Below are 13,804 nucleotides of genomic sequence, written 5' to 3'. Positions count from 1 at the left end.
GGTGTGGGGACAATCAGGCCACCACTTTTACCACTCGATCGGTTATTTTACTTTCTAGAACTCGTTCCCCTAAATGAGACTCCCCGTATGTGCTTTTACTGTTTTTATGACTTGCAGGGATGGTTAGTTCAGTTTTGGAAGGGTTCGGGTTGAAATCGGAACACTTGGTTCCTTAATATTTGTTTTAAAAGGATAAGTTTGACTAGGGTCAACATTTCTAGCAAACAGCCTCAGAACCGGGATTTGATAGTCCCAATTGGTTCGTATGATGATTTTGGACTTGGGTGTGTGCTCGGATCAGGTTTTGGATGACCCGGGAGCGTTTCAACGCCTAAAGTTGAAAGTTGACTTATTGAAGGTTTTAAAGTTCTTTAAATTTGGTTTGAAGTAGATTTTGGTGTTATCGAGGTCCGTTTTGGATTTCAGGCTCGCGGATAGTTCTGTATAGTGATTTAAGACTTGCACGCAAAATTTGGTATCATTCCGAATAGTTTAAGTATGATTCGGCGCGTTCGAAGCAAGTTGGAAGAACTTGAAGTTCATAAGTTGATACGATTTGGTTTGGGGTGCGATCCTTAGTTTTGGTGTTGTTTTTCGCGTTCCGAGGGCTCGAGCGAATCCGTCTCATGTTTACAAACTTGTTGGTATATTTAGAAGAGGCCTCGTGTGCTACTCGGACGTTGCACGTATCAAGTTAGAGCTTGAAAGGGGCTGCTGGTGCACCAGTTCTGGTATGCCCGCACCTGCGAGCTCTTGGCCGTAGGTGCGAGATCTTGGCCGCAGAAGCGGCTTTCGGTGTGTGGCCAGTGGTCTGCATAAGCGGAGAAACATGCGCAGAAGCGGCCTCGCTTCTGCGATGAGAAGTCTGCGGGTGCGAGAAGGCCACAGATGCGCTTCACTCTTCGCAGAAGCGGGACCGCAAACGCGAGACCGCAAAAGCGGGAGCTTGTCCGCAAAAGCGCAGTCTGCTAGCCTAGGTTAGAACCGTACCTGCCATGGCTTTTCCGCAGATGCGGCCCCAGGTCCGCAGAAGCGGAAATGCTGGAGGCAGTGAGGTCCATTTAATACGAGACTTAGGCCATTTTGGATTTATTTCTTTCATCTCTTGGGCGATTTTTGAGCTCTTTGAAGAGGGATTTTCACCTAGCTATTGGAGGTAAGTAATTTCTATCCAATGTAAGTTAAATATATAGATTATGGGTAGATTTTAACAAGTAAAATTGTAAAAATGAAGGGTTTAGTTGAAAAACCTAGTTTTGATAAAAATGGGATTTAACCACAAAAATAATTATGGAATGGGATAAAAATCATATATTTGAGTTCGTGAGGTTATGGGTAACAACTATCTTTGAAAAAATTCGGAATCCAGGTATGTGAGCCCGGGAATGAATTTTAGGAATCTTCTAATTTGGGTTGGGTAATTACTCTAATAGTTAAATTATGAACTTTTGAACATGTATTGATTAATTTATATAACATTTGACTAGTTTCGGGTTGTTTGGCATCGAGTTGAGGATTTAAAGCATATTTGTAATTCGAAAGTGAGCTTGAGAACGAGGTAAGTCTCTTGCCTAACCTTATAAGAGGGAACTCATCCCCTTAGGTGTATTTTCGTTGTGAATTACTTGTGTGGGGAGCTACGTATGCACTAGGTGACGAGAGTCCGTGTGTAGCTATATTCCATGAGATGTTTGGATAGTCTTAGATTTACACTATGCCTTGATTGTACAGTCATGTTTGTTATGCATATTAATTATCTTAATTAAAGCTGAGATTTGGGATTTTAAGGTTGAAACTCTCCAATTTAGATTTCATATTTTTGGGAAGAATTGAGGAATATATATAATAATTCTGATAAATCCATGTCCACTTGCGTCGCAAGTATTCTGCGAGCGAGGTAAATTTCTCTACTCTCATGGGAGCGGGCCGTTTGCCTTGGCAGGTTAATAGATACATCTATGGTTCGTGTCGTTCGACCCTCGACAATGCACACAGTATATTTTTGGATCGGCCCGTATGACCTCGGCATAAATCATGCGTGATATTACTCGGAACCTGATTACACTTAATATTATTTCATGGCTTGTGAGAATATAATTCATTAAATGACAGAAATTGAATTGGGATTAGTAGGTGTTGACTAATGGAAATTCTTGGAATTTTATCATTAGTTAAGGAACCATTTATTCATTGTTTGTTATTGTGTTGTTGTTGTTGTTGTTATTATTATTATTATTATTATTATTATTATTTAATAATAATAATTCATTAAATGACAGAAATTGAATTGAGATTAGTAGGAGTTGACTAAAGGAAATTCTTGGAATTTTATCATTAGTTAAGGAACCATTTATTCATTGTTTGTTGTTGTGTTATTGTTCTTCTTCTTCTTCTTCTTCTTCTTCTTCTTATTATTATTATTATTATTATTATTATTATTATTATTATTATTACTATTATTATTATTACTATTATTATTATTATTATTATTATTATTTCCATGTTCCATACCTGTTTATAATTCTTGCATTTCATTATTGGCCCATAGTAAGTGTCGATGTCGACCCCTCGTCACTACTTTTTCGAGGTTAGACTGGATACTAGGTACATGTTGTTTATGTACTCACGCTACACTTATGCACTAACCATGGAGGACCTGAGGCAGGTGCATCTGGTATTCATCCCGGCGCGCAACCTGATACTCCGAGACTTAGTGGTGAGCTGCTTCTGAGTCCGTTCTGCAGCACCTGAAGTCTCTCTTTTGTATTTACTTTCTGTCTACTCTACTTCAGACAGTAGTTAGTATTTTATATATTCTACTAGTATCTCATACACTTGTGACACCAGGTCTTGGAATTATGCTTAGTAGACATTTGATAAATTTCTTTTGGTATTTACTTCACTACACTTGACCTATTAATTGCTCACACTTTATTTTTATTCAATTTCTCACCTCACTTATTTAATAATTAAATTCAACCATTTCTAAAATGTTAAAAGGAATAAGTGCATGGCTAGTTCACCGTTGGCTTGCCTAGCGACGACGTTGGGCGCCATCACGACCTAAAGGGGAAATAGGGTCGTGACAACATGGTATCAGAGCATTAGGTTCACGTAGGTCTCACAAGTTATGAGCAGGCCTAATAGAGTCTTGCGGATCGGTGCAGAGACTCCCGTACTTATCTTCGAGAGGCTATAGGGTGTTAGGAAACTACTCTTTCTTCGTCTCCTATCGTGCAGTTGATGTTGTGCTAAGTATATTTCTCTTATTCTCTCACAGATGGTGAGAACGCGTGCGACAGATGTACCCGATCATGGAGGAGCTACTCCCCCTTGTTCTAGAGGCCGAGGTCGAGGGAGGCCTCCAGCCCGTGGTAGAGGATGATGACGTCCCAGAGTTGCTCTAGCTATGCCACCAACAGATCCAATAGAGGATCCTATTATTGAGGAGCAGGGCGAGGTGCCTGCAGCAAAGCCAGCCCCAACGGATTTCATGTTCGCGCCAGGATTTCAGGAGGTCATGGACTGTATGATGCGGTTCATGGATTCTATGACTCAGGCTGGTTTATTTCCAGCGGACCCATCCACATCTCAGGCGGGTGGGGGGAGCACAGACCCCCACTACTCAGGCTCTAGGGCACGCAACTACCGTATATCAAACCCCAGGCGCACAACCAGTGGGCGAAGCTCAGCCAGTTGTAGCAGTTATACTTGAGCCCATACCAGTTGCGGCCGATGAGGCGCAGAAGCTATTGGACAGATGAACCAGGCTACATACTCCTATCTTTAGAGGTGAGCGACATGAGGACCCTCAAGACTTTATTGATCGGTGCGGGTACAGACTATACAACATGAGGATATAGGAGTCCCACGGGGTGGACTTTACCACCTTTCAGCTAGAGGGCAGGGCCCGTAGATAGTGGCAATCCTATATTCTCGGCAGACCGACAGGTTCTCCTCCCATGACTTGGGACTAGTTCACACGCCTCTTCCTGGATAGATATATTCCACCCTCTCATAGGGAAGAAATGCGATTTCAGTTTGAGCAGCTTCAGTAGAGTCAGATGTTAGTGACCGACTATGAGGCGAGATTCTCTGAGTTGTCTCGCCATGCTCTTATGATACTTCCCATCGATGCAGAGAGAGTGCAGAGGTTTGTTGCCAGTTTTCACTCTGGTATCCATGCCACTATGGCCCGAGAGGTTGAGATGGGGACTTTTTATGAGCTAGTTGTGGAGATAGCTCAGAGGATCGATGGTGTCCATCAGCGGAGACGAGAGCAGGTAATGAGGGATAAGCAATTTCGATATTCTAGAGAGTTCAGTGGTGCCCTGGCTGGGGGCAGGGGTCAGTCTAGCAGGCCCATATATCCAGCACTGCTGCCTTCTCGGGGTGTCCTAGTGCGGCCCTATTTCAGCGCCATGCCAAAGAGTTTCTACCGCCCACCTGCTATTCAGGGTTCCTCCAGTGGGTATTCAGGCCATCAGGGTTAGACTTCAGGTCAGCAGTCCACCGTTCTGAGGGGTTGTTACGAGTGCGGGGATCCTGGCCACATAAAGAGGTTCGGTCCCAAACTTCGGGGCAAGGCAATACAACATGGTCATCAACCTATGATTACGGCACTAGCCGTCCGTCCGCCCAGAGGCAGAGGGCAGGTGGGTAGGGACCGTCCTAGAGGTGGAGACTAGTCATATGGTGCCTCAGCCAGGTTCTATACTTTTTCGGCCAGACCAGATGTAGTGGCCTCAGATGCCGTGATCATATGTATTATTTCTATCTGCGGTAGGGATGCTTTGGTACTATTTGATCCAGGGTCTACATATTCATATGTTTCCTCTCTATTTGCTCATTTCTTGGGTGTTCCTCGTGAGTCCTTGGGTATTCATGTCTATGTGTCCACACCAGTGGGCGATTCTGTTGTTGTGGATATGATCTATCGGTCTTGCATTGTTACTTTCTGTGGTTATGAGACTGGAGCGGATCTTCTGTTGCTCGATATGACCGACTTTGAGATCATCCTAGGCACGGACTAGTTATCTCCATATCATGCCATCCTTGATTGCCATGCCAAGACCGTTACCTTGGCGATGCTAGAGTTACCTAGATTGGAGTGGAAGGGTTCGTCTGTTAGTGCATCTAGTCGAGTTATCTCTTTTCTAAAGGCTCGACATATGATCGAGAAGGGTTGTTTGGATTATCTATATTATATTTAGGATATTACTACAAAGACTCCAGCGATTAATTCAGTGCCCGTGGTCCAGGATTTCTCGGATGTGTTTCCTTCTGATATTCTAGGCATGCCACCAGATCGTGATATCGATTTCTGTATTGATTTGGCTCCAAGTACCCAGCCTATCTCTATTCCATCGTACAACATGGATTCGAAAGAGTTGAAGGAACAACTTGAGGAGTTGCTAGCGAAGGGGTTCGTAAAATCGAGTGTATCGCCTTGGGGTGCACCAGTGTTATTTGTGAAGAAGAAAGATGTGACTATGCGGATGTGCATTGATTTAGTTAAACAAAGTTACCATTAAGAACAAGTACTCGTTGCCATGTATTGATGATTTTTTGACCAGTTACATGGTGCCAGGGTGTTCTCTAAGATCAGCTTGAGATCAATGTACCATCAGTTGAAGATTCGTGATTCAGACATTTCGAAGATGGCTTTTCGGACTAGATATGGCCATTATGAGTTTCTAGTGATATCATTTGGGTTGACTAAACACCCTGGTGTCGTTTATGGATTTGATGAACCGGGTGTTTAGGCCATATATTGACTCATTTGTCATTGTCTTCATTGATGACATTTTGATCTACTCGCGCAGCATGGAGGAGCACTAGAAGCACATGGGAGTGGTGCTTCAGACCTTGCATAAATAGAAGCTATATGCTAAGTTCTCCAAATATGAGTTCTGGTTAGATTCTGTGGCATTCTTGGGGCATGTTTTATCAGGCATGGGTATTAAGGTGGATCTTAAGAAGATTAAGGCAGTTCAGAGTTGGCCTCGCCCTACCACAACGATCGAGATCAGGAGCTTCTTGGGGTTAACAGGTTATTATTGTTAGTTCGTTGAGGGCTTCTCATCTATCACAACACCTTTGACTAAATTGACCCAGAAGGGTGCTATTTTCCGATGGTCCGATGATTGTGAGGTGAGCTTTCAGAACCTTAAGACCGCCTTGACTTTAGCACCAGTGTTAGTGTTGTCTTCCGGTTCAAGGATGTACACAGTGTATTGAAACGCTTCACACGTTGACCTGGGTTATGTACTGATATAGGAGGGGTGAGTTATTGCATATGCTTCACGTCAGCTAAAGCTCCACGAGAAGAATCACCCCATACATGATTTGGAGTTAGCTGCGATTGTTCATGCTCTTAAGATCTGGAGGCATTATCTTTATGGGGTATCCTGTGAGGTTTACACCGATCATCACAACTTGTAGCATTTGTTCAAACATAGGGATCTCAATTCGACATAGCGCAGGTGGCTTGAGTTACTAAAAGATTATGACATTACCATCCTTTATCATCCGGGCAAGGAGAATGTGGTTGCGGATGCCTTGAGCAGAAAGGCGGAGAGTATAGGTAGTTTGGCATTCATTTCTGCATATGAGAGGTCATTAGCTTGGGACATTCAGTCCTTGGCTAACAGACTTGTGAGGTTGGATATTTCAGAGCCCAGCCGAGTTCTTGCATGCGTCATCGCCCAGTCTTCACTATTCGAGCAGATCAAGACTCGCCAGTATGATGATCCACACTTATTGATTCTCAGGGAGACGGTACTACAAGGTGGTGCCAAGGAGGTTACTATCGGTGAGGATGGTGTTCTGTGGATCTAGGGTCGTCTATATGTCCCTAATGTTGATGGATTGAGGGAAAAAAAAATTCTAGAAGAGGCACATAATTCATGAGATTCTATTCACCTAGGTGCTACGAAGATGTATCGCGACCTGAGGTAGTACTATTGGTGGCGGTGGATAAAGGACATAGTTGGGTATGTAGCGAGGTGCCTTAATTGCTAGCAGGTTAAGTACGAGCATCAGAGGCCAGGTGGCCTACTCTTGCAGATGATTATACCTGAGTGGAAATAAGAGCGCATTACTATGGATTTTGTAGTTGGGTTGCCGCGGGCCTTGGGGAAGTTTGATGCAATTTGGGTCATTATCGATAGGTTAACCAAGTCGGCACACTTCATTCCGGTGGTGACCACGTATTCTTCAGAGAGATTGGCTTAGATTTACATTCAGGAGATTGTTCGGTTGTATGGTGTGCCTGTTTTCATCATATCGGATAGAGGCCCTCAATATACTTCGCATTTCTGGAGGGGAGTACACAGTGAGTTGGGGACCCGCGTAGAGCTCAGCACAACCTTTCATCTGCAGACCGATGGGCAGTCGTAACGGACGGTTAAGATCTTGGAGGATATGCTCAGAGCATGTGTGATTGATTTCGGAGGGCAGTAGGACCGATTCTTGCCTTTGGTCGAGTTTGCTTACAACAACATTTATCAGTCCAGCATTGAGATAGCTCCCTTTGAGGCTTTATATGGTCAGCAATGTCGTTCGCCCATCGGATAGTTTGAGCCCGACGAGGCTAAGTTATACTGTACTGATTTGGTGAAGGATGCCTTAAAAGGTAAAGTTGATTCAGGAGCGACTTCGCACAGTACAATCCAAACAGAAGTGTTACGCGGATCTGAAGGCACGTGATTTATCATTTATGGTGGGCGAGATGGTTCTCTTAAAAGTCTTGCCGATGAAGGGAATCATGAGGTTTAGGAAGAATGGCAAGTTGAGCCCAAGGTTTATAGGTCCATTTGAGGTGTTGAGGCGAGTTAGGGAGGTTAATTATGAGCTTGCTTTTACTCCCAGTCTATCAGGAGTTCATCTAGTCTTGCACATGGCTATGCTTCGGAGGTATCATGTCGGCAAGTCGCATGTGTTAGACTTCAGCACGGTTCAGCTAGATGAGAGTATGGGTTATGAGGAGGAGCCAATTGCCATTGTTGACAGACAGGTTTGCCAGTTAAGGTCCTAGAAGATTTCTATGGTAAAAATTCAGTGGAGGGGTCATCAAGTCAAGAAGGCAACTTGGGAGACCGAGGAGGACATGCAGAGCAAATATCCACACTTATTTGGCACTCTAGGTATGATTCTAGACCCGTTCGAGGACGAAAGTTTGTTTAAGAGGTGGAGAATGTAACGATCTAACCAGTCGTTTTGCTTTCTAGTACCCTGTTCCCTTAAATGAGACTCCCCGTATGTGCTTTCTATTCCTTAATTTCTTAATAAATGGAATTTAATTACTTGGAAACTAATTAAAAAGAGCAATCATATGGTTAGTTTACCGCTGGCTTGCCTAGTGACGATGTTGGGCGCCATCACTGCGTATAAGATAAATTGGGTCATATCAACATGGTATCAGAGCACTAGGTTCATGTAGGTCTCACAAGTTATGAGCAGTCCTAATAGAGTCTTGCAGATTGGTGCGAAGATGTCCGTACTTATCTCCGAGAGGCTATAGGGTGTTAGGAAATTACTCTTTCTTCATCTCCTATCATGCAGTTGATGTTGTGCTAAGTATCTTTCTCTTATTCTCTCACAAATGGTGGGAACGCGCACGATAGATGTACCCGATCATGGAAGAGTTGCTCCCCCTATTGCTAGAGGCCGAGGCATAGGCCGAGCGCGTGGTAGAGGATGAGGGCGTCCTAGAGTTGTTCCAGTCATGCCACTAGTGGATCCAGTAGGGGATCCTATTATTGAGGAGCAGGGCGAGGTGCCTGCATCAGAGCCAACCCCGATGGATTTCATGTACGCACCGGGATTCCAGGAGGTCATGGGCCGTATGTTGTGGTTCATGGATTCTATGACTAAGGCTGGATTTTTTCCAGCAGACCCAGCCACATCTCAGGTGGGAGGGGGAGCACATACCCCTACTGCTCAGGCTCCAGGGCATGCAGCTGCTATCAGACCTCCGACGCACTACCCGTGGGCGGAGCTCAGCCAGTTGCAGTAGCTATACCTGAGCCTAGACCAGCTGCGGCCGGCAATCCGCAGAAGCTATTGGACAGATGGACTAGGCTACATCCTCCTTTCCTTGGGGGTGAGCGACATGAGGACCCCCAGGATTTTATTGATCGGTACGGGTACAGACTGCACAACATGAGGATATTGGAGTCCCACGGGGTGGACTTTACCACCTTTCAGCTGGAGGGCAGGGCCCGTAGATAGTGGAAGTCCTATCTTCTTAGCAGACCAGTAGGTTCTCCTCCCATGACTCTGGACCGGTTCACACGCCTCTTCTTTGACAGATATATTCCACCCTCTCATAGGGAAGAGTTGCGGTTTCAGTTCGAGAAGCTCTAGTAGGGTCAGATGTCATTGACCGACTATGAGGCGAGACTTTCTGAGTTATCTTAACATGCAATTATGATACTTCCTATCGATGCAGGGAGAGTGTGTAGGTTTATTGCAGGGTTGCACTCTGGCATTCAGGCCACTATGGCCCGCGAGGTTGAGATGGGAACTTTTTACAAGCTAGTTGTGGAGATAGCTTAGAGAATCGAGGGTGTCCGCCAGCGAAGCTGAGAGTAGGCGACAAGGGATAAACAGTTTTGATATTCTGGAGAGTTCAATGGTGCCCCAGTTGGGGGGCAGGGGTTAGTTTGTGAGGGGTCAGTCTAGAAGGCCCACATATCCAGCACCACCGCCTCCTCGGGGTGCTCCAGTGCGACCTTATTTCAGTGCCATTCCTGAGAGCTCCTACAGTCCACCAGCTATTTAGGGCTCCCCTAGTGGGCCTTCAGGCCATCAGAGTCAGACTTCAAGTCAGCAGTCTGCCGTACCGAGAGGTTGTTTCGAGTGCGGGGATCTTGGTCACGTGAGGAGGCTCTGCCCCAAGCTTCGGGGTAAGGCAGTGTAGCAAGGTCCGCAACCTATGATTACATCACCAACCATCCGGCCGCCCACAGGCGGAGGGTATGTGGGTATGGGCTGTCCTAGAGGTGGAGGCCATCCAGGTGGCGCTCCAGCCAGATTCTATGCCTTTCCAGCCAGACCAGATGCAATAGCCTCAGATGCCATGATCACACGTATTATTTCTATCTGCGGTAGGGATGCTTTCGTACTATTTGATCTAGGGTCTACATATTCATATGTTTCATCCCTCTTTGCTCATTTCCTAGGAGTTCCTCGTGAGTCCTTGGGTACTCCTGTTTATGTGTCCACTCCAGTGGGCGATTCTGTTATTGTGGATTGGGTCTATCGGTCCTGTATCGTGACTTTATGTGGTTATGAGACTAGAGCAGATCTTCTGTTGCTTGATATGGCCGACTTTGAGGTCATCCTGGGCATAGATTGGTTGTCCCCATATCACTTCATCCTTGATTGTCATGCCAAGACTGTTACCTTGGCGATACTAGAGCTTCCTAGATTGTAGTGAAAGGGTTCATCTATCAGTGCATCTAGTCGGGTTATCTCCTTTCTGAAGGCTCGACACATTGTCGAGAAGGGTTTTGGGCTTATCTAGCCTATGTTAGGGATACTACCATAGTGACTCCGGTGATTGATTCAGTGCCCGTGATATAGGAGTTCTCCGATGTGTTTTATTCTAATCTTCCAGGCATGCCACCAGATCGTGATATCGATTTCTATATTGACTTGGCTCCAGGTACCCACCCTATCTCTATTCCACCATACCGCATGGCGCCGAAAGAGTTAAAGGAACAGCTTGAGGAGTTGCTAGCAAAAGGGTTCATCAGACCTAGTGTATCGCCTTGGGGTGCACCGATGTTATTTGTGAAGAAGAAATATGGGACTATGCGGATGTACATTGAGTATCGCCAATCGAAAAAATTTACCAATAAGAACAAGTACCCGTTGCCACGTATTAATGATTTGTTTGACCAATTGCAGGGTGCCAGGGTGTTCTCTAAGATCGACTTGAGATCGGGGTACCATCAATTGAAGATTCGGGATTTGGATGTTCCGAAGATGGCTTTCGGACTAGATATGGCCATTATGAGTTTTTAGTGATGTCCTTCGGTTTGACTAATGCCCCAACGACGTTTATCGATTTGATGAATCAGGTGTTCAGGCCATATATTGATTCATTTGTCATTGTCTTCATTGATGACATTTTGATCTACTCGCGTAGCATGGAGGAGCACGAGCAACATTTAAGAGTGGTGCTTCAGACCTTGCGGGAATAAAATCTATATGCTAAGTTCTCAAAGTGTGAGTTCTGGTTAGATTATGTGGGATTCTTGGGACATGTTGTATTAGGCGAGGGTATTAAGGTAGATCCCAAGAAGATCGAGGCAGTTCAGAGTTGGCCTCGTCCTACCACAGCGATCGAGATTAGGAGCTTCTTGGGGTTAACAGGTAATTATCGTCGGTTTGTGGAGGGCTTCTCATCTATTACAACACTTGTGACTAGATTGACCCATAAGGGTGCTCCGTTCTGATGGTCCGATGATTGTGAGGCAATATTTTAGAAGCTCAAGACCACATTGACTTCAACACTGGTATTAATGTTGCCTTTCGGTTAAGGGATGTATACTGTGTATTGCGACGCTTCACGCGTTGGTTTAGGTTGCGTATTGATCTAGGAGGGGCGAGTTATTGCATATGCTTCACGTCAGCTGAAGCCCCACGAGAAGAATTACCCCATACATGATTTGCAGTTGGCCGCGATTGTTCATGCTCTCAAGATCTGGAGGCATTATCTTTATGGGGTGTCCTGTGAGGTTTATACCGACCATCGTTGCTTGCAGCATTTGTTCAAGCAGATGGATCTCAATTTGAGGCAGCGTAGGTGGCTTGAGTTACTAAAAGATTATGATATTACCACCCTTTATCATCCGGGCAAGGCGAATGTAGTTGCGGATTCCTTGAGCAGGAATGCAGAGAGTATGGGTAGTTTGGCATTCATTTCAGCAGAGGAGAGGCCACTAGCTTTGTACATTCAGTCATTGGCTAACAAACTTGTGAGGTTGGATATTTCAGAGCCCAGCCGAGTTCTTGCATGCGTCGTCGCCCGGTCTTCACTATTCGAGCAGATCAAGGCATGTCAGTTTGATGATCCACACCTGTTAGTTTTCTGAGAGACGGTACTATCGGGTGGTGCCAAGGAGGTTACTGTCGATGAGAGTGGTGTTCTGCGACTCCAGGATCGCCTATGTGTCCCTAATGTTGATGGATTATGGGAAAAGTTTCTAGAGGAGCACACAGTTCTAGGTTTTTTATTCATCTAGGTGCTACAAAGATGTATCACGACCTGAGGCAAAATTAATGGTGGCAATGGATGAAGAAGGACATAGTTGAGTATATAGCGAGGTGCCTTAATTGCCAGCAGGTTAAGTACGAGCATAAGAGGCCAGGTGGCCAACTCCAGCAGATGGTTATACTTGAGACAAAATGTGAGCGCATTATTATGGATTTTGTAGTTGGGTTGCCGCGGACCTTGCGGAAGTTTGATGCATTTTGGGTCATTGTCGACAGGTTGACCAAGTCGGCACACTTCATTCCGGTCATTACTTCGGAGGGCAGTGAGATCGATTCTTGCCTTTGGCCGAGTTTACGTACAACAACAGTTATCAGTCCAACATTGAGATGGCTCTATTTGAGGCTTTATATTGTCAGCGATATCGTTCTCCCATCATATGGTTTGAGCCCGATGAGGCTAAGTTATATGGTACTGATTTAATGAAGGATGCCTTAGAAAACATAAAGTTAAATCAGGAGCGACTTCGCACAGCACAGTCCAAACATAAGAGTTACGCGAATCAGAAGGCATGTGACTTATCATTTATGGTCGGCGAGAAGGTTCTCTTTAAAGTCTCACGGATGAAGGGAATCATGAGGTTCGGGAAGAATAGGAAGTTGAGACAAGGTTTATAGGCCCATTTAAGGTGTTGAGAGGGCTGGGAAGGTTGCATATGAGCTTGCTTTGCCTCCCAGTCTATCGGGAGTTCATCCGGTCTTCCACGTGTCTATGCTCCAGAAGTATCATGCCGGCAGGTCGCATGTGTTAGACTACAACACAGTTCAGTTAGATGAGAGCCTGGGTTATGAGGAAGAGCCAGTTGCCATTGTTGGCATGCAAGTTTGCTGTTGAGATCCAAAAATATTTCAGCGGCAAATGTTCAGTAGAGGGGTCAACCAGTCGAGGAGGCGACTTGGGAGACCAAGGAGGACATGCAGAGCAGATATCAACACTTATTCGGCTCTCCAGGTACGAATCTAGACCCGTTTGAGGACTAACGTTTGTTTAAGAGGTGGAGAATGTAACGCCTCGACCGGTCGTTTTGCTTTCTAGATCCCTATTCTCCTAAATAAGACTCCCCATATATTCTTTTACTGTTTTATGACTTGAGGGGATGGTTAGTTCGGGTTAAAATCGGAATACTTAATTCCTTTTTATTGGCTTTAAAGGGGCCAAGTTTGACTTGGGTTAATATTTCTAGTAAACAACCACGAAATCGGGATTTGACGGCCCCAATAGGTTTGTATGATGATTTCGGACTTGGGCGTGCGTTCGGATCGGGTTTTGGGGTGACCCAGAAGCGTTTCGGCGCCTAAAGTTGAAAGTTGGTTTACTGAAGGTCTTTAAGTTCTTTAAATTTGGTTTGGAGAATGTTTTGGTGTTATCGAGGTTTGTTTGGGATTTCGAGCCCGTGGTTAGTTTTGTATGGTGATTTAAGACTTGCACGCAAATTTTGGTATCATTTAGAGCAGTTTTAGTATGATTCAGCGCGTTCGGAGCAAGTTGGAAGAACTTGAAGTTCATAAGTTGATTCGA

This window comes from Nicotiana tomentosiformis, chromosome 1, assembly GCF_000390325.3.
Source record: "Nicotiana tomentosiformis chromosome 1, ASM39032v3, whole genome shotgun sequence".
In the NCBI taxonomy this organism is placed as follows: domain Eukaryota; kingdom Viridiplantae; phylum Streptophyta; class Magnoliopsida; order Solanales; family Solanaceae; genus Nicotiana; species Nicotiana tomentosiformis.
Note: the sequence above shows the minus strand (reverse complement) of the source record.